The sequence below is a fragment of the Pungitius pungitius genome, unplaced genomic scaffold, assembly GCF_949316345.1.
Source record: "Pungitius pungitius unplaced genomic scaffold, fPunPun2.1 scaffold_25, whole genome shotgun sequence".
Classification (NCBI taxonomy): Eukaryota; Metazoa; Chordata; class Actinopteri; order Perciformes; family Gasterosteidae; genus Pungitius; species Pungitius pungitius.
In genome coordinates, this window is record NW_026909837.1 from 494,007 (window position 1) to 508,926 (window position 14,920).

The 14,920-nt window shown below is 46.2% G+C and overlaps 27 non-coding genes across 27 annotated transcripts; all 27 read right to left on the minus strand.

Annotated features, from left to right (window-relative positions):
• Positions 1-18: 18 nt before the first annotated feature.
• trnav-cac (transfer RNA valine (anticodon CAC)) lies at positions 19-91 on the minus strand. Its single transcript has one exon. It is a non-coding gene; the product is annotated as a tRNA-Val (tRNA).
• Positions 92-595: 504 nt separating this feature from the next.
• trnav-cac (transfer RNA valine (anticodon CAC)) lies at positions 596-668 on the minus strand. Its single transcript has one exon. It is a non-coding gene; the product is annotated as a tRNA-Val (tRNA).
• A 1,081-nt stretch (positions 669-1,749) lies between these two features.
• On the minus strand, positions 1,750-1,822 carry trnav-cac (transfer RNA valine (anticodon CAC)). Its single transcript has one exon. It is a non-coding gene; the product is annotated as a tRNA-Val (tRNA).
• A 207-nt stretch (positions 1,823-2,029) lies between these two features.
• Positions 2,030-2,102, minus strand: trnav-cac (transfer RNA valine (anticodon CAC)). Its single transcript has one exon. It is a non-coding gene; the product is annotated as a tRNA-Val (tRNA).
• A 504-nt stretch (positions 2,103-2,606) lies between these two features.
• trnav-cac (transfer RNA valine (anticodon CAC)) lies at positions 2,607-2,679 on the minus strand. The gene has a single exon. It is a non-coding gene; the product is annotated as a tRNA-Val (tRNA).
• A 504-nt stretch (positions 2,680-3,183) lies between these two features.
• On the minus strand, positions 3,184-3,256 carry trnav-cac (transfer RNA valine (anticodon CAC)). The gene has a single exon. It is a non-coding gene; the product is annotated as a tRNA-Val (tRNA).
• Positions 3,257-3,760: 504 nt separating this feature from the next.
• trnav-cac (transfer RNA valine (anticodon CAC)) lies at positions 3,761-3,833 on the minus strand. Its single transcript has one exon. It is a non-coding gene; the product is annotated as a tRNA-Val (tRNA).
• A 504-nt stretch (positions 3,834-4,337) lies between these two features.
• trnav-cac (transfer RNA valine (anticodon CAC)) lies at positions 4,338-4,410 on the minus strand. The gene has a single exon. It is a non-coding gene; the product is annotated as a tRNA-Val (tRNA).
• Positions 4,411-4,914: 504 nt separating this feature from the next.
• trnav-cac (transfer RNA valine (anticodon CAC)) lies at positions 4,915-4,987 on the minus strand. The gene has a single exon. It is a non-coding gene; the product is annotated as a tRNA-Val (tRNA).
• Positions 4,988-5,491: 504 nt separating this feature from the next.
• Positions 5,492-5,564, minus strand: trnav-cac (transfer RNA valine (anticodon CAC)). The gene has a single exon. It is a non-coding gene; the product is annotated as a tRNA-Val (tRNA).
• A 1,081-nt stretch (positions 5,565-6,645) lies between these two features.
• On the minus strand, positions 6,646-6,718 carry trnav-cac (transfer RNA valine (anticodon CAC)). Its single transcript has one exon. It is a non-coding gene; the product is annotated as a tRNA-Val (tRNA).
• A 504-nt stretch (positions 6,719-7,222) lies between these two features.
• On the minus strand, positions 7,223-7,295 carry trnav-cac (transfer RNA valine (anticodon CAC)). The gene has a single exon. It is a non-coding gene; the product is annotated as a tRNA-Val (tRNA).
• Positions 7,296-7,502: 207 nt separating this feature from the next.
• trnav-cac (transfer RNA valine (anticodon CAC)) lies at positions 7,503-7,575 on the minus strand. Its single transcript has one exon. It is a non-coding gene; the product is annotated as a tRNA-Val (tRNA).
• Positions 7,576-8,079: 504 nt separating this feature from the next.
• On the minus strand, positions 8,080-8,152 carry trnav-cac (transfer RNA valine (anticodon CAC)). Its single transcript has one exon. It is a non-coding gene; the product is annotated as a tRNA-Val (tRNA).
• A 504-nt stretch (positions 8,153-8,656) lies between these two features.
• Positions 8,657-8,729, minus strand: trnav-cac (transfer RNA valine (anticodon CAC)). Its single transcript has one exon. It is a non-coding gene; the product is annotated as a tRNA-Val (tRNA).
• Positions 8,730-9,233: 504 nt separating this feature from the next.
• Positions 9,234-9,306, minus strand: trnav-cac (transfer RNA valine (anticodon CAC)). Its single transcript has one exon. It is a non-coding gene; the product is annotated as a tRNA-Val (tRNA).
• Positions 9,307-9,513: 207 nt separating this feature from the next.
• trnav-cac (transfer RNA valine (anticodon CAC)) lies at positions 9,514-9,586 on the minus strand. The gene has a single exon. It is a non-coding gene; the product is annotated as a tRNA-Val (tRNA).
• Positions 9,587-10,090: 504 nt separating this feature from the next.
• On the minus strand, positions 10,091-10,163 carry trnav-cac (transfer RNA valine (anticodon CAC)). The gene has a single exon. It is a non-coding gene; the product is annotated as a tRNA-Val (tRNA).
• Positions 10,164-10,667: 504 nt separating this feature from the next.
• trnav-cac (transfer RNA valine (anticodon CAC)) lies at positions 10,668-10,740 on the minus strand. The gene has a single exon. It is a non-coding gene; the product is annotated as a tRNA-Val (tRNA).
• A 504-nt stretch (positions 10,741-11,244) lies between these two features.
• On the minus strand, positions 11,245-11,317 carry trnav-cac (transfer RNA valine (anticodon CAC)). The gene has a single exon. It is a non-coding gene; the product is annotated as a tRNA-Val (tRNA).
• A 207-nt stretch (positions 11,318-11,524) lies between these two features.
• Positions 11,525-11,597, minus strand: trnav-cac (transfer RNA valine (anticodon CAC)). Its single transcript has one exon. It is a non-coding gene; the product is annotated as a tRNA-Val (tRNA).
• A 504-nt stretch (positions 11,598-12,101) lies between these two features.
• Positions 12,102-12,174, minus strand: trnav-cac (transfer RNA valine (anticodon CAC)). Its single transcript has one exon. It is a non-coding gene; the product is annotated as a tRNA-Val (tRNA).
• A 504-nt stretch (positions 12,175-12,678) lies between these two features.
• trnav-cac (transfer RNA valine (anticodon CAC)) lies at positions 12,679-12,751 on the minus strand. The gene has a single exon. It is a non-coding gene; the product is annotated as a tRNA-Val (tRNA).
• Positions 12,752-12,958: 207 nt separating this feature from the next.
• trnav-cac (transfer RNA valine (anticodon CAC)) lies at positions 12,959-13,031 on the minus strand. The gene has a single exon. It is a non-coding gene; the product is annotated as a tRNA-Val (tRNA).
• Positions 13,032-13,535: 504 nt separating this feature from the next.
• Positions 13,536-13,608, minus strand: trnav-cac (transfer RNA valine (anticodon CAC)). Its single transcript has one exon. It is a non-coding gene; the product is annotated as a tRNA-Val (tRNA).
• A 504-nt stretch (positions 13,609-14,112) lies between these two features.
• On the minus strand, positions 14,113-14,185 carry trnav-cac (transfer RNA valine (anticodon CAC)). The gene has a single exon. It is a non-coding gene; the product is annotated as a tRNA-Val (tRNA).
• A 504-nt stretch (positions 14,186-14,689) lies between these two features.
• Positions 14,690-14,762, minus strand: trnav-cac (transfer RNA valine (anticodon CAC)). Its single transcript has one exon. It is a non-coding gene; the product is annotated as a tRNA-Val (tRNA).
• Between the last annotated feature and the right edge of the window lie 158 nt (positions 14,763-14,920).

Here is a 14,920-nt window from a genome sequence, read left to right on the forward strand (position 1 = left end):
CCAAAAAAAAGACGATATTGTTTCCGCCCAGTTTCGAACTGGGGACCTTTCGCGTGTGAGGCGAACGTGATGACCACTACACCACGGAAACGGCGGCTTGTTTGGCATTGGGCATATGGCCCTCTGCTCTTTGCAGATGATCTTGGTCTGACGGCTTCATCAGGATTTGACTTTGATCACAATGAAAGAGTTTGAAGACATTTGTAAAGAGGTTGGGATGGAAGTCAGCTCCTACATACATGTACGAGACCGTGGTTCTCAGCCAAGGAGTGGAGAAATTCTCAACGTTGGCCCGGAGTGATGTTCATCCCCAATAATACAGAATTATAGTGCATACCTCCTCTTAACCCCGGCCAGATACCTGCCAATTAAATATACTCAAGGAGTCCTCGTTAGTATAGTGGACAGTATCTCTGCTTGTCACGCAGAAGACCAGGGTTCGATTCCCTGACGGGGAGTTTCTTGTTAATAAGCCACGAATAAATCTGTTGGCTTCATCAGAGAGTTGAATTTTGCAGAAACTAGACGAGTGGTCTTTAATGACCAATCGAGAGAAGATATACCGCTGCAGAGTAAACCAAAAAAAAGACGATATTGTTTCCGCCCAGTTTCGAACTGGGGACCTTTCGCGTGTGAGGCGAACGTGATGACCACTACACCACGGAAACGGCGGCTTGTTTGGCATTGGGCATATGGCCCTCTGCTCTTTGCAGATGATCTTGGTCTGACGGCTTCATCAGGATTTGACTTTGATCACAATGAAAGAGTTTGAAGACATTTGTAAAGAGGTTGGGATGGAAGTCAGCTCCTACATACATGTACGAGACCGTGGTTCTCAGCCAAGGAGTGGAGAAATTCTCAACGTTGGCCCGGAGTGATGTTCATCCCCAATAATACAGAATTATAGTGCATACCTCCTCTTAACCCCGGCCAGATACCTGCCAATTAAATATACTGAAGGAGTCCTCGTTAGTATAGTGGACAGTATCTCTGCTTGTCACGCAGAAGACCAGGGTTCGATTCCCTGACGGGGAGTTTCTTGTTAATAAGCCACGAATAAATCTGTTGGCTTCATCAGAGAGTTGAATTTTGCAGAAACTAGACGAGTGGTCTTTAATGACCAATCGAGAGAAGATATTCCGCTGCAGAGTAAACCAAAAAAAAGACGATATTGTTTCTGCCCAGTTTCGAACTGGGGACCTTTCGCGTGTGAGGCGAACGTGATGACCACTACACCACGGAAACGGCGGCTTGTTTGGCATTGGGCATATGGCCCTCTGCTCTTTGCAGATGATCTTGGTCTGACGGCTTCATCAGGATTTGACTTTGATCACAATGAAAGAGTTTGAAGACATTTGTAAAGATGTTGGGATGGAAGTCAGCTCCTACATACATGTACGAGACCGTGGTTCTCAGCCAAGGAGTGGAGAAATTCTCAACGTTGGCCCGGAGTGATGTTCATCCCCAATAATACAGAATTATAGTGCATACCTCCTCTTAACCCCGGCCAGATACCTGCCAATTAAATATACTGAAGGAGTCCTCGTTAGTATAGTGGACAGTATCTCTGCTTGTCACGCAGAAGACCAGTGTTCGATTCCCTGACGGGGAGTTTCTTGTTAATAAGCCACGAATAAATCTGTTGGCTTCATCAGAGAGTTAAATTTTGCAGAAACTAGACGAGTGGTCTTTAATGACCAATCGAGAGAAGATATTCCGCTGCAGAGTAAACCAAAAAAAAACCGATATTGTTTCCGCCCAGTTTCGAACTGGGGACCTTTCGCGTGTGAGGCGAACGTGATGACCACTACACCACGGAAACGGCGGCTTGTTTGGCATTGGGCATATGGCCCTCTGCTCTTTGCAGATGATCTTGGTCTGACGGCTTCATCAGGAGTTGACTTTGATCACAATGAAAGAGTTTGAAGACATTTGTAAAGAGGTTGGGATGGAAGTCAGCTCCTACATACATGTACAAGGGCGTGGTTCTCAGCCAAGGAGTGGAGAAAAGCTCAACGTCAGCCTGGAGTGTTTCCGCCCAGTTTCGAACTGGGGACCTTTCGCGTGTGAGGCGAACGTGATGACCACTACACCACGGAAACGGCGGCTTGTTTAGCATTGGGCATATGGCCCTCTGCTCTTTGCAGATGATCTTGGTCTGACGGCTTCATCAGGAGTTGACTTTGATCACAATGAAAGAGTTTGAAGACATTTGTAAAGAGGTTGGGATGGAAGTCAGCTCCTACATACATGTACGAGACCGTGGTTCTCAGCCAAGGAGTGGAGAAATTCTCAACGTTGGCCCGGAGTGATGTTCATCCCCAATAATACAGAATTATAGTGCATACCTCCTCTTAACCCCGGCCAGATACCTGCCAATTAAATATACTCAAGGAGTCCTCGTTAGTATAGTGGACAGTATCTCTGCTTGTCACGCAGAAGACCAGGGTTCGATTCCCTGACGGGGAGTTTCTTGTTAATAAGCCACGAATAAATCTGTTGGCTTCATCAGAGAGTTGAATTTTGCAGAAACTAGACGAGTGGTCTTTAATGACCAATCGAGAGAAGATATTCCGCTGCAGAGTAAACCAAAAAAAAGACGATATTGTTTCCGCCCAGTTTCGAACTGGGGACCTTTCGCGTGTGAGGCGAACGTGATGACCACTACACCACGGAAACGGCGGCTTGTTTGGCATTGGGCATATGGCCCTCTGCTCTTTGCAGATGATCTTGGTCTGACGGCTTCATCAGGATTTGACTTTGATCACAATGAAAGAGTTTGAAGACATTTGTAAAGAGGTTGGGATGGAAGTCAGCTCCTACATACATGTACGAGACCGTGGTTCTCAGCCAAGGAGTGGAGAAATTCTCAACGTTGGCCCGGAGTGATGTTCATCCCCAATAATACAGAATTATAGTGCATACCTCCTCTTAACCCCGGCCAGATACCTGCCAATTAAATATACTCAAGGAGTCCTCGTTAGTATAGTGGACAGTATCTCTGCTTGTCACGCAGAAGACCAGGGTTCGATTCCCTGACGGGGAGTTTCTTGTTAATAAGCCACGAATAAATCTGTTGGCTTCATCAGAGAGTTGAATTTTGCAGAAACTAGACGAGTGGTCTTTAATGACCAATCGAGAGAAGATATACCGCTGCAGAGTAAACCAAAAAAAAGACGATATTGTTTCCGCCCAGTTTCGAACTGGGGACCTTTCGCGTGTGAGGCGAACGTGATGACCACTACACCACGGAAACGGCGGCTTGTTTGGCATTGGGCATATGGCCCTCTGCTCTTTGCAGATGATCTTGGTCTGACGGCTTCATCAGGATTTGACTTTGATCACAATGAAAGAGTTTGAAGACATTTGTAAAGATGTTGGGATGGAAGTCAGCTCCTACATACATGTACGAGACCGTGGTTCTCAGCCAAGGAGTGGAGAAATTCTCAACGTTGGCCCGGAGTGATGTTCATCCCCAATAATACAGAATTATAGTGCATACCTCCTCTTAACCCCGGCCAGATACCTGCCAATTAAATATACTCAAGGAGTCCTCGTTAGTATAGTGGACAGTATCTCTGCTTGTCACGCAGAAGACCAGGGTTCGATTCCCTGACGGGGAGTTTCTTGTTAATAAGCCACGAATAAATCTGTTGGCTTCATCAGAGAGTTGAATTTTGCAGAAACTAGACGAGTGGTCTTTAATGACCAATCGAGAGAAGATATTCCGCTGCAGAGTAAACCAAAAAAAAGACGATATTGTTTCCGCCCAGTTTCGAACTGGGGACCTTTCGCGTGTGAGGCGAACGTGATGACCACTACACCACGGAAACGGCGGCTTGTTTGGCATTGGGCATATGGCCCTCTGCTCTTTGCAGATGATCTTGGTCTGACGGCTTCATCAGGATTTGACTTTGATCACAATGAAAGAGTTTGAAGACATTTGTAAAGAGGTTGGGATGGAAGTCAGCTCCTACATACATGTACGAGACCGTGGTTCTCAGCCAAGGAGTGGAGAAATTCTCAACGTTGGCCCGGAGTGATGTTCATCCCCAATAATACAGAATTATAGTGCATACCTCCTCTTAACCCCGGCCAGATACCTGCCAATTAAATATACTCAAGGAGTCCTCGTTAGTATAGTGGACAGTATCTCTGCTTGTCACGCAGAAGACCAGGGTTCGATTCCCTGACGGGGAGTTTCTTGTTAATAAGCCACGAATAAATCTGTTGGCTTCATCAGAGAGTTGAATTTTGCAGAAACTAGACGAGTGGTCTTTAATGACCAATCGAGAGAAGATATACCGCTGCAGAGTAAACCAAAAAAAAGACGATATTGTTTCCGCCCAGTTTCGAACTGGGGACCTTTCGCGTGTGAGGCGAACGTGATGACCACTACACCACGGAAACGGCGGCTTGTTTGGCATTGGGCATATGGCCCTCTGCTCTTTGCAGATGATCTTGGTCTGACGGCTTCATCAGGATTTGACTTTGATCACAATGAAAGAGTTTGAAGACATTTGTAAAGATGTTGGGATGGAAGTCAGCTCCTACATACATGTACGAGACCGTGGTTCTCAGCCAAGGAGTGGAGAAATTCTCAACGTTGGCCCGGAGTGATGTTCATCCCCAATAATACAGAATTATAGTGCATACCTCCTCTTAACCCCGGCCAGATACCTGCCAATTAAATATACTCAAGGAGTCCTCGTTAGTATAGTGGACAGTATCTCTGCTTGTCACGCAGAAGACCAGGGTTCGATTCCCTGACGGGGAGTTTCTTGTTAATAAGCCACGAATAAATCTGTTGGCTTCATCAGAGAGTTGAATTTTGCAGAAACTAGACGAGTGGTCTTTAATGACCAATCGAGAGAAGATATTCCGCTGCAGAGTAAACCAAAAAAAAGACGATATTGTTTCCGCCCAGTTTCGAACTGGGGACCTTTCGCGTGTGAGGCGAACGTGATGACCACTACACCACGGAAACGGCGGCTTGTTTGGCATTGGGCATATGGCCCTCTGCTCTTTGCAGATGATCTTGGTCTGACGGCTTCATCAGGATTTGACTTTGATCACAATGAAAGAGTTTGAAGACATTTGTAAAGAGGTTGGGATGGAAGTCAGCTCCTACATACATGTACGAGACCGTGGTTCTCAGCCAAGGAGTGGAGAAATTCTCAACGTTGGCCCGGAGTGATGTTCATCCCCAATAATACAGAATTATAGTGCATACCTCCTCTTAACCCCGGCCAGATACCTGCCAATTAAATATACTCAAGGAGTCCTCGTTAGTATAGTGGACAGTATCTCTGCTTGTCACGCAGAAGACCAGGGTTCGATTCCCTGACGGGGAGTTTCTTGTTAATAAGCCACGAATAAATCTGTTGGCTTCATCAGAGAGTTGAATTTTGCAGAAACTAGACGAGTGGTCTTTAATGACCAATCGAGAGAAGATATACCGCTGCAGAGTAAACCAAAAAAAAGACGATATTGTTTCCGCCCAGTTTCGAACTGGGGACCTTTCGCGTGTGAGGCGAACGTGATGACCACTACACCACGGAAACGGCGGCTTGTTTGGCATTGGGCATATGGCCCTCTGCTCTTTGCAGATGATCTTGGTCTGACGGCTTCATCAGGATTTGACTTTGATCACAATGAAAGAGTTTGAAGACATTTGTAAAGAGGTTGGGATGGAAGTCAGCTCCTACATACATGTACGAGACCGTGGTTCTCAGCCAAGGAGTGGAGAAATTCTCAACGTTGGCCCGGAGTGATGTTCATCCCCAATAATACAGAATTATAGTGCATACCTCCTCTTAACCCCGGCCAGATACCTGCCAATTAAATATACTCAAGGAGTCCTCGTTAGTATAGTGGACAGTATCTCTGCTTGTCACGCAGAAGACCAGGGTTCGATTCCCTGACGGGGAGTTTCTTGTTAATAAGCCACGAATAAATCTGTTGGCTTCATCAGAGAGTTGAATTTTGCAGAAACTAGACGAGTGGTCTTTAATGACCAATCGAGAGAAGATATTCCGCTGCAGAGTAAACCAAAAAAAAGACGATATTGTTTCTGCCCAGTTTCGAACTGGGGACCTTTCGCGTGTGAGGCGAACGTGATGACCACTACACCACGGAAACGGCGGCTTGTTTGGCATTGGGCATATGGCCCTCTGCTCTTTGCAGATGATCTTGGTCTGACGGCTTCATCAGGATTTGACTTTGATCACAATGAAAGAGTTTGAAGACATTTGTAAAGAGGTTGGGATGGAAGTCAGCTCCTACATACATGTACGAGACCGTGGTTCTCAGCCAAGGAGTGGAGAAATTCTCAACGTTGGCCCGGAGTGATGTTCATCCCCAATAATACAGAATTATAGTGCATACCTCCTCTTAACCCCGGCCAGATACCTGCCAATTAAATATACTCAAGGAGTCCTCGTTAGTATAGTGGACAGTATCTCTGCTTGTCACGCAAAAGACCAGGGTTCGATTCGCTGACGGGGAGTTTCTTGTTAATAAGCCACGAATAAATCTGTTGGCTTCATCAGAGAGTTGAATTTTGCAGAAACTAGACGAGTGGTCTTTAATGACCAATCGAGAGAAGATATTCCGCTGCAGAGTAAACCAAAAAAAAGACGATATTGTTTCCGCCCAGTTTCGAACTGGGGACCTTTCGCGTGTGAGGCGAACGTGATGACCACTACACCACGGAAACGGCGGCTTGTTTGGCATTGGGCATATGGCCCTCTGCTCTTTGCAGATGATCTTGGTCTGACGGCTTCATCAGGATTTGACTTTGATCACAATGAAAGAGTTTGAAGACATTTGTAAAGATGTTGGGATGGAAGTCAGCTCCTACATACATGTACGAGACCGTGGTTCTCAGCCAAGGAGTGGAGAAATTCTCAACGTTGGCCCGGAGTGATGTTCATCCCCAATAATACAGAATTATAGTGCATACCTCCTCTTAACCCCGGCCAGATACCTGCCAATTAAATATACTGAAGGAGTCCTCGTTAGTATAGTGGACAGTATCTCTGCTTGTCACGCAGAAGACCAGTGTTCGATTCCCTGACGGGGAGTTTCTTGTTAATAAGCCACGAATAAATCTGTTGGCTTCATCAGAGAGTTAAATTTTGCAGAAACTAGACGAGTGGTCTTTAATGACCAATCGAGAGAAGATATTCCGCTGCAGAGTAAACCAAAAAAAAAACGATATTGTTTCCGCCCAGTTTCGAACTGGGGACCTTTCGCGTGTGAGGCGAACGTGATGACCACTACACCACGGAAACGGCGGCTTGTTTGGCATTGGGCATATGGCCCTCTGCTCTTTGCAGATGATCTTGGTCTGACGGCTTCATCAGGAGTTGACTTTGATCACAATGAAAGAGTTTGAAGACATTTGTAAAGAGGTTGGGATGGAAGTCAGCTCCTACATACATGTACAAGGGCGTGGTTCTCAGCCAAGGAGTGGAGAAAAGCTCAACGTCAGCCTGGAGTGTTTCCGCCCAGTTTCGAACTGGGGACCTTTCGCGTGTGAGGCGAACGTGATGACCACTACACCACGGAAACGGCGGCTTGTTTAGCATTGGGCATATGGCCCTCTGCTCTTTGCAGATGATCTTGGTCTGACGGCTTCATCAGGAGTTGACTTTGATCACAATGAAAGAGTTTGAAGACATTTGTAAAGAGGTTGGGATGGAAGTCAGCTCCTACATACATGTACGAGACCGTGGTTCTCAGCCAAGGAGTGGAGAAATTCTCAACGTTGGCCCGGAGTGATGTTCATCCCCAATAATACAGAATTATAGTGCATACCTCCTCTTAACCCCGGCCAGATACCTGCCAATTAAATATACTCAAGGAGTCCTCGTTAGTATAGTGGACAGTATCTCTGCTTGTCACGCAGAAGACCAGGGTTCGATTCCCTGACGGGGAGTTTCTTGTTAATAAGCCACGAATAAATCTGTTGGCTTCATCAGAGAGTTGAATTTTGCAGAAACTAGACGAGTGGTCTTTAATGACCAATCGAGAGAAGATATTCCGCTGCAGAGTAAACCAAAAAAAAGACGATATTGTTTCCGCCCAGTTTCGAACTGGGGACCTTTCGCGTGTGAGGCGAACGTGATGACCACTACACCACGGAAACGGCGGCTTGTTTGGCATTGGGCATATGGCCCTCTGCTCTTTGCAGATGATCTTGGTCTGACGGCTTCATCAGGATTTGACTTTGATCACAATGAAAGAGTTTGAAGACATTTGTAAAGAGGTTGGGATGGAAGTCAGCTCCTACATACATGTACGAGACCGTGGTTCTCAGCCAAGGAGTGGAGAAATTCTCAACGTTGGCCCGGAGTGATGTTCATCCCCAATAATACAGAATTATAGTGCATACCTCCTCTTAACCCCGGCCAGATACCTGCCAATTAAATATACTCAAGGAGTCCTCGTTAGTATAGTGGACAGTATCTCTGCTTGTCACGCAAAAGACCAGGGTTCGATTCCCTGACGGGGAGTTTCTTGTTAATAAGCCACGAATAAATCTGTTGGCTTCATCAGAGAGTTGAATTTTGCAGAAACTAGACGAGTGGTCTTTAATGACCAATCGAGAGAAGATATTCCGCTGCAGAGTAAACCAAAAAAAAGACGATATTGTTTCCGCCCAGTTTCGAACTGGGGACCTTTCGCGTGTGAGGCGAACGTGATGACCACTACACCACGGAAACGGCGGCTTGTTTGGCATTGGGCATATGGCCCTCTGCTCTTTGCAGATGATCTTGGTCTGACGGCTTCATCAGGATTTGACTTTGATCACAATGAAAGAGTTTGAAGACATTTGTAAAGATGTTGGGATGGAAGTCAGCTCCTACATACATGTACGAGACCGTGGTTCTCAGCCAAGGAGTGGAGAAATTCTCAACGTTGGCCCGGAGTGATGTTCATCCCCAATAATACAGAATTATAGTGCATACCTCCTCTTAACCCCGGCCAGATACCTGCCAATTAAATATACTGAAGGAGTCCTCGTTAGTATAGTGGACAGTATCTCTGCTTGTCACGCAGAAGACCAGTGTTCGATTCCCTGACGGGGAGTTTCTTGTTAATAAGCCACGAATAAATCTGTTGGCTTCATCAGAGAGTTAAATTTTGCAGAAACTAGACGAGTGGTCTTTAATGACCAATCGAGAGAAGATATTCCGCTGCAGAGTAAACCAAAAAAAAACCGATATTGTTTCCGCCCAGTTTCGAACTGGGGACCTTTCGCGTGTGAGGCGAACGTGATGACCACTACACCACGGAAACGGCGGCTTGTTTGGCATTGGGCATATGGCCCTCTGCTCTTTGCAGATGATCTTGGTCTGACGGCTTCATCAGGAGTTGACTTTGATCACAATGAAAGAGTTTGAAGACATTTGTAAAGAGGTTGGGATGGAAGTCAGCTCCTACATACATGTACAAGGGCGTGGTTCTCAGCCAAGGAGTGGAGAAAAGCTCAACGTCAGCCTGGAGTGTTTCCGCCCAGTTTCGAACTGGGGACCTTTCGCGTGTGAGGCGAACGTGATGACCACTACACCACGGAAACGGCGGCTTGTTTAGCATTGGGCATATGGCCCTCTGCTCTTTGCAGATGATCTTGGTCTGACGGCTTCATCAGGAGTTGACTTTGATCACAATGAAAGAGTTTGAAGACATTTGTAAAGAGGTTGGGATGGAAGTCAGCTCCTACATACATGTACGAGACCGTGGTTCTCAGCCAAGGAGTGGAGAAATTCTCAACGTTGGCCCGGAGTGATGTTCATCCCCAATAATACAGAATTATAGTGCATACCTCCTCTTAACCCCGGCCAGATACCTGCCAATTAAATATACTCAAGGAGTCCTCGTTAGTATAGTGGACAGTATCTCTGCTTGTCACGCAGAAGACCAGGGTTCGATTCCCTGACGGGGAGTTTCTTGTTAATAAGCCACGAATAAATCTGTTGGCTTCATCAGAGAGTTGAATTTTGCAGAAACTAGACGAGTGGTCTTTAATGACCAATCGAGAGAAGATATTCCGCTGCAGAGTAAACCAAAAAAAAGACGATATTGTTTCCGCCCAGTTTCGAACTGGGGACCTTTCGCGTGTGAGGCGAACGTGATGACCACTACACCACGGAAACGGCGGCTTGTTTGGCATTGGGCATATGGCCCTCTGCTCTTTGCAGATGATCTTGGTCTGACGGCTTCATCAGGATTTGACTTTGATCACAATGAAAGAGTTTGAAGACATTTGTAAAGAGGTTGGGATGGAAGTCAGCTCCTACATACATGTACGAGACCGTGGTTCTCAGCCAAGGAGTGGAGAAATTCTCAACGTTGGCCCGGAGTGATGTTCATCCCCAATAATACAGAATTATAGTGCATACCTCCTCTTAACCCCGGCCAGATACCTGCCAATTAAATATACTCAAGGAGTCCTCGTTAGTATAGTGGACAGTATCTCTGCTTGTCACGCAAAAGACCAGGGTTCGATTCCCTGACGGGGAGTTTCTTGTTAATAAGCCACGAATAAATCTGTTGGCTTCATCAGAGAGTTGAATTTTGCAGAAACTAGACGAGTGGTCTTTAATGACCAATCGAGAGAAGATATTCCGCTGCAGAGTAAACCAAAAAAAAGACGATATTGTTTCCGCCCAGTTTCGAACTGGGGACCTTTCGCGTGTGAGGCGAACGTGATGACCACTACACCACGGAAACGGCGGCTTGTTTGGCATTGGGCATATGGCCCTCTGCTCTTTGCAGATGATCTTGGTCTGACGGCTTCATCAGGATTTGACTTTGATCACAATGAAAGAGTTTGAAGACATTTGTAAAGATGTTGGGATGGAAGTCAGCTCCTACATACATGTACGAGACCGTGGTTCTCAGCCAAGGAGTGGAGAAATTCTCAACGTTGGCCCGGAGTGATGTTCATCCCCAATAATACAGAATTATAGTGCATACCTCCTCTTAACCCCGGCCAGATACCTGCCAATTAAATATACTGAAGGAGTCCTCGTTAGTATAGTGGACAGTATCTCTGCTTGTCACGCAGAAGACCAGGGTTCGATTCCCTGACGGGGAGTTTCTTGTTAATAAGCCACGAATAAATCTGTTGGCTTCATCAGAGAGTTAAATTTTGCAGAAACTAGACGAGTGGTCTTTAATGACCAATCGAGAGAAGATATTCCGCTGCAGAGTAAACCAAAAAAAAAACGATATTGTTTCCGCCCAGTTTCGAACTGGGGACCTTTCGCGTGTGAGGCGAACGTGATGACCACTACACCACGGAAACGGCGGCTTGTTTGGCATTGGGCATATGGCCCTCTGCTCTTTGCAGATGATCTTGGTCTGACGGCTTCATCAGGAGTTGACTTTGATCACAATGAAAGAGTTTGAAGACATTTGTAAAGAGGTTGGGATGGAAGTCAGCTCCTACATACATGTACAAGGGCGTGGTTCTCAGCCAAGGAGTGGAGAAAAGCTCAACGTCAGCCTGGAGTGTTTCCGCCCAGTTTCGAACTGGGGACCTTTCGCGTGTGAGGCGAACGTGATGACCACTACACCACGGAAACGGCGGCTTGTTTAGCATTGGGCATATGGCCCTCTGCTCTTTGCAGATGATCTTGGTCTGACGGCTTCATCAGGAGTTGACTTTGATCACAATGAAAGAGTTTGAAGACATTTGTAAAGAGGTTGGGATGGAAGTCAGCTCCTACATACATGTACGAGACCGTGGTTCTCAGCCAAGGAGTGGAGAAATTCTCAACGTTGGCCCGGAGTGATGTTCATCCCCAATAATACAGAATTATAGTGCATACCTCCTCTTAACCCCGGCCAGATACTTGCCAATTAAATATACTCAAGGAGTCCTCGTTAGTATAGTGGACAGTATCTCTGCTTGTCACGCAGAAGACCAGGGTTCGATTCCCTGACGGGGAGTTTCTTGATAATAAGCCACGAATAAATCTGTTGGCTTCATCAGAGAGTTGAATTTTGCAGAAACTAGACGAGTGGTCTTTAATGACCAATCGAGAGAAGATATTCCGCTGCAGAGTAAACCAAAAAAAAGACGATATTGTTTCCGCCCAGTTTCGAACTGGGGACCTTTCGCGTGTGAGGCGAACGTGATGACCACTACACCACGGAAACGGCGGCTTGTTTGGCATTGGGCATATGGCCCTCTGCTCTTTGCAGATGATCTTGGTCTGACGGCTTCATCAGGATTTGACTTTGATCACAATGAAAGAGTTTGAAGACATTTGTAAAGATGTTGGGATGGAAGTCAGCTCCTACATACATGTACGAGACCGTGGTTCTCAGCCAAGGAGTGGAGAAATTCTCAACGTTGGCCCGGAGTGATGTTCATCCCCAATAATACAGAATTATAGTGCATACCTCCTCTTAACCCCGGCCAGATACCTGCCAATTAAATATACTGAAGGAGTCCTCGTTAGTATAGTGGACAGTATCTCTGCTTGTCACGCAGAAGACCAGTGTTCGATTCCCTGACGGGGAGTTTCTTGTTAATAAGCCACGAATAAATCTGTTGGCTTCATCAGAGAGTTAAATTTTGCAGAAACTAGACGAGTGGTCTTTAATGACCAATCGAGAGAAGATATTCCGCTGCAGAGTAAACCAAAAAAAAAACGATATTGTTTCCGCCCAGTTTCGAACTGGGGACCTTTCGCGTGTGAGGCGAACGTGATGACCACTACACCACGGAAACGGCGGCTTGTTTGGCATTGGGCATATGGCCCTCTGCTCTTTGCAGATGATCTTGGTCTGACGGCTTCATCAGGAGTTGACTTTGATCACAATGAAAGAGTTTGAAGACATTTGTAAAGAGGTTGGGATGGAAGTCAGCTCCTACATACATGTACAAGGGCGTGGTTCTCAGCCAAGGAGTGGAGAAAAGCTCAACGTCAGCCTGGAGTGTTTCCGCCCAGTTTCGAACTGGGGACCTTTCGCGTGTGAGGCGAACGTGATGACCACTACACCACGGAAACGGCGGCTTGTTTAGCATTGGGCATATGGCCCTCTGCTCTTTGCAGATGATCTTGGTCTGACGGCTTCATCAGGAGTTGACTTTGATCACAATGAAAGAGTTTGAAGACATTTGTAAAGAGGTTGGGATGGAAGTCAGCTCCTACATACATGTACGAGACCGTGGTTCTCAGCCAAGGAGTGGAGAAATTCTCAACGTTGGCCCGGAGTGATGTTCATCCCCAATAATACAGAATTATAGTGCATACCTCCTCTTAACCCCGGCCAGATACCTGCCAATTAAATATACTCAAGGAGTCCTCGTTAGTATAGTGGACAGTATCTCTGCTTGTCACGCAGAAGACCAGGGTTCGATTCCCTGACGGGGAGTTTCTTGTTAATAAGCCACGAATAAATCTGTTGGCTTCATCAGAGAGTTGAATTTTGCAGAAACTAGACGAGTGGTCTTTAATGACCAATCGAGAGAAGATATTCCGCTGCAGAGTAAACCAAAAAAAAGACGATATTGTTTCCGCCCAGTTTCGAACTGGGGACCTTTCGCGTGTGAGGCGAACGTGATGACCACTACACCACGGAAACGGCGGCTTGTTTGGCATTGGGCATATGGCCCTCTGCTCTTTGCAGATGATCTTGGTCTGACGGCTTCATCAGGATTTGACTTTGATCACAATGAAAGAGTTTGAAGACATTTGTAAAGAGGTTGGGATGGAAGTCAGCTCCTACATACATGTACGAGACCGTGGTTCTCAGCCAAGGAGTGGAGAAATTCTCAACGTTGGCCCGGAGTGATGTTCATCCCCAATAATACAGAATTATAGTGCATACCTCCTCTTAACCCCGGCCAGATACCTGCCAATTAAATATACTCAAGGAGTCCTCGTTAGTATAGTGGACAGTATCTCTGCTTGTCATGCAAAAGACCAGGGTTCGATTCCCTGACGGGGAGTTTCTTGTTAATAAGCCACGAATAAATCTGTTGGCTTCATCAGAGAGTTGAATTTTGCAGAAACTAGACGAGTGGTCTTTAATGACCAATCGAGAGAAGATATTCCGCTGCAGAGTAAACCAAAAAAAAGACGATATTGTTTCCGCCCAGTTTCGAACTGGGGACCTTTCGCGTGTGAGGCGAACGTGATGACCACTACACCACGGAAACGGCGGCTTGTTTGGCATTGGGCATATGGCCCTCTGCTCTTTGCAGATGATCTTGGTCTGACGGCTTCATCAGGATTTGACTTTGATCACAATGAAAGAGTTTGAAGACATTTGTAAAGATGTTGGGATGGAAGTCAGCTCCTACATACATGTACGAGACCGTGGTTCTCAGCCAAGGAGTGGAGAAATTCTCAACGTTGGCCCGGAGTGATGTTCATCCCCAATAATACAGAATTATAGTGCATACCTCCTCTTAACCCCGGCCAGATACCTGCCAATTAAATATACTGAAGGAGTCCTCGTTAGTATAGTGGACAGTATCTCTGCTTGTCACGCAGAAGACCAGGGTTCGATTCCCTGACGGGGAGTTTCTTGTTAATAAGCCACGAATAAATCTGTTGGCTTCATCAGAGAGTTAAATTTTGCAGAAACTAGACGAGTGGTCTTTAATGACCAATCGAGAGAAGATATTCCGCTGCAGAGTAAACCAAAAAAAAAACGATATTGTTTCCGCCCAGTTTCGAACTGGGGACCTTTCGCGTGTGAGGCGAACGTGATGACCACTACACCACGGAAACGGCGGCTTGTTTGGCATTGGGCATATGGCCCTCTGCTCTTTGCAGATGATCTTGGTCTGACGGCTTCATCAGGAGTTGACTTTGATCACAATGAAAGAGTTTGAAGACATTTGTAAAGAGGTTGGGATGGAAGTCAGCTCCTACATACATGTACAAGG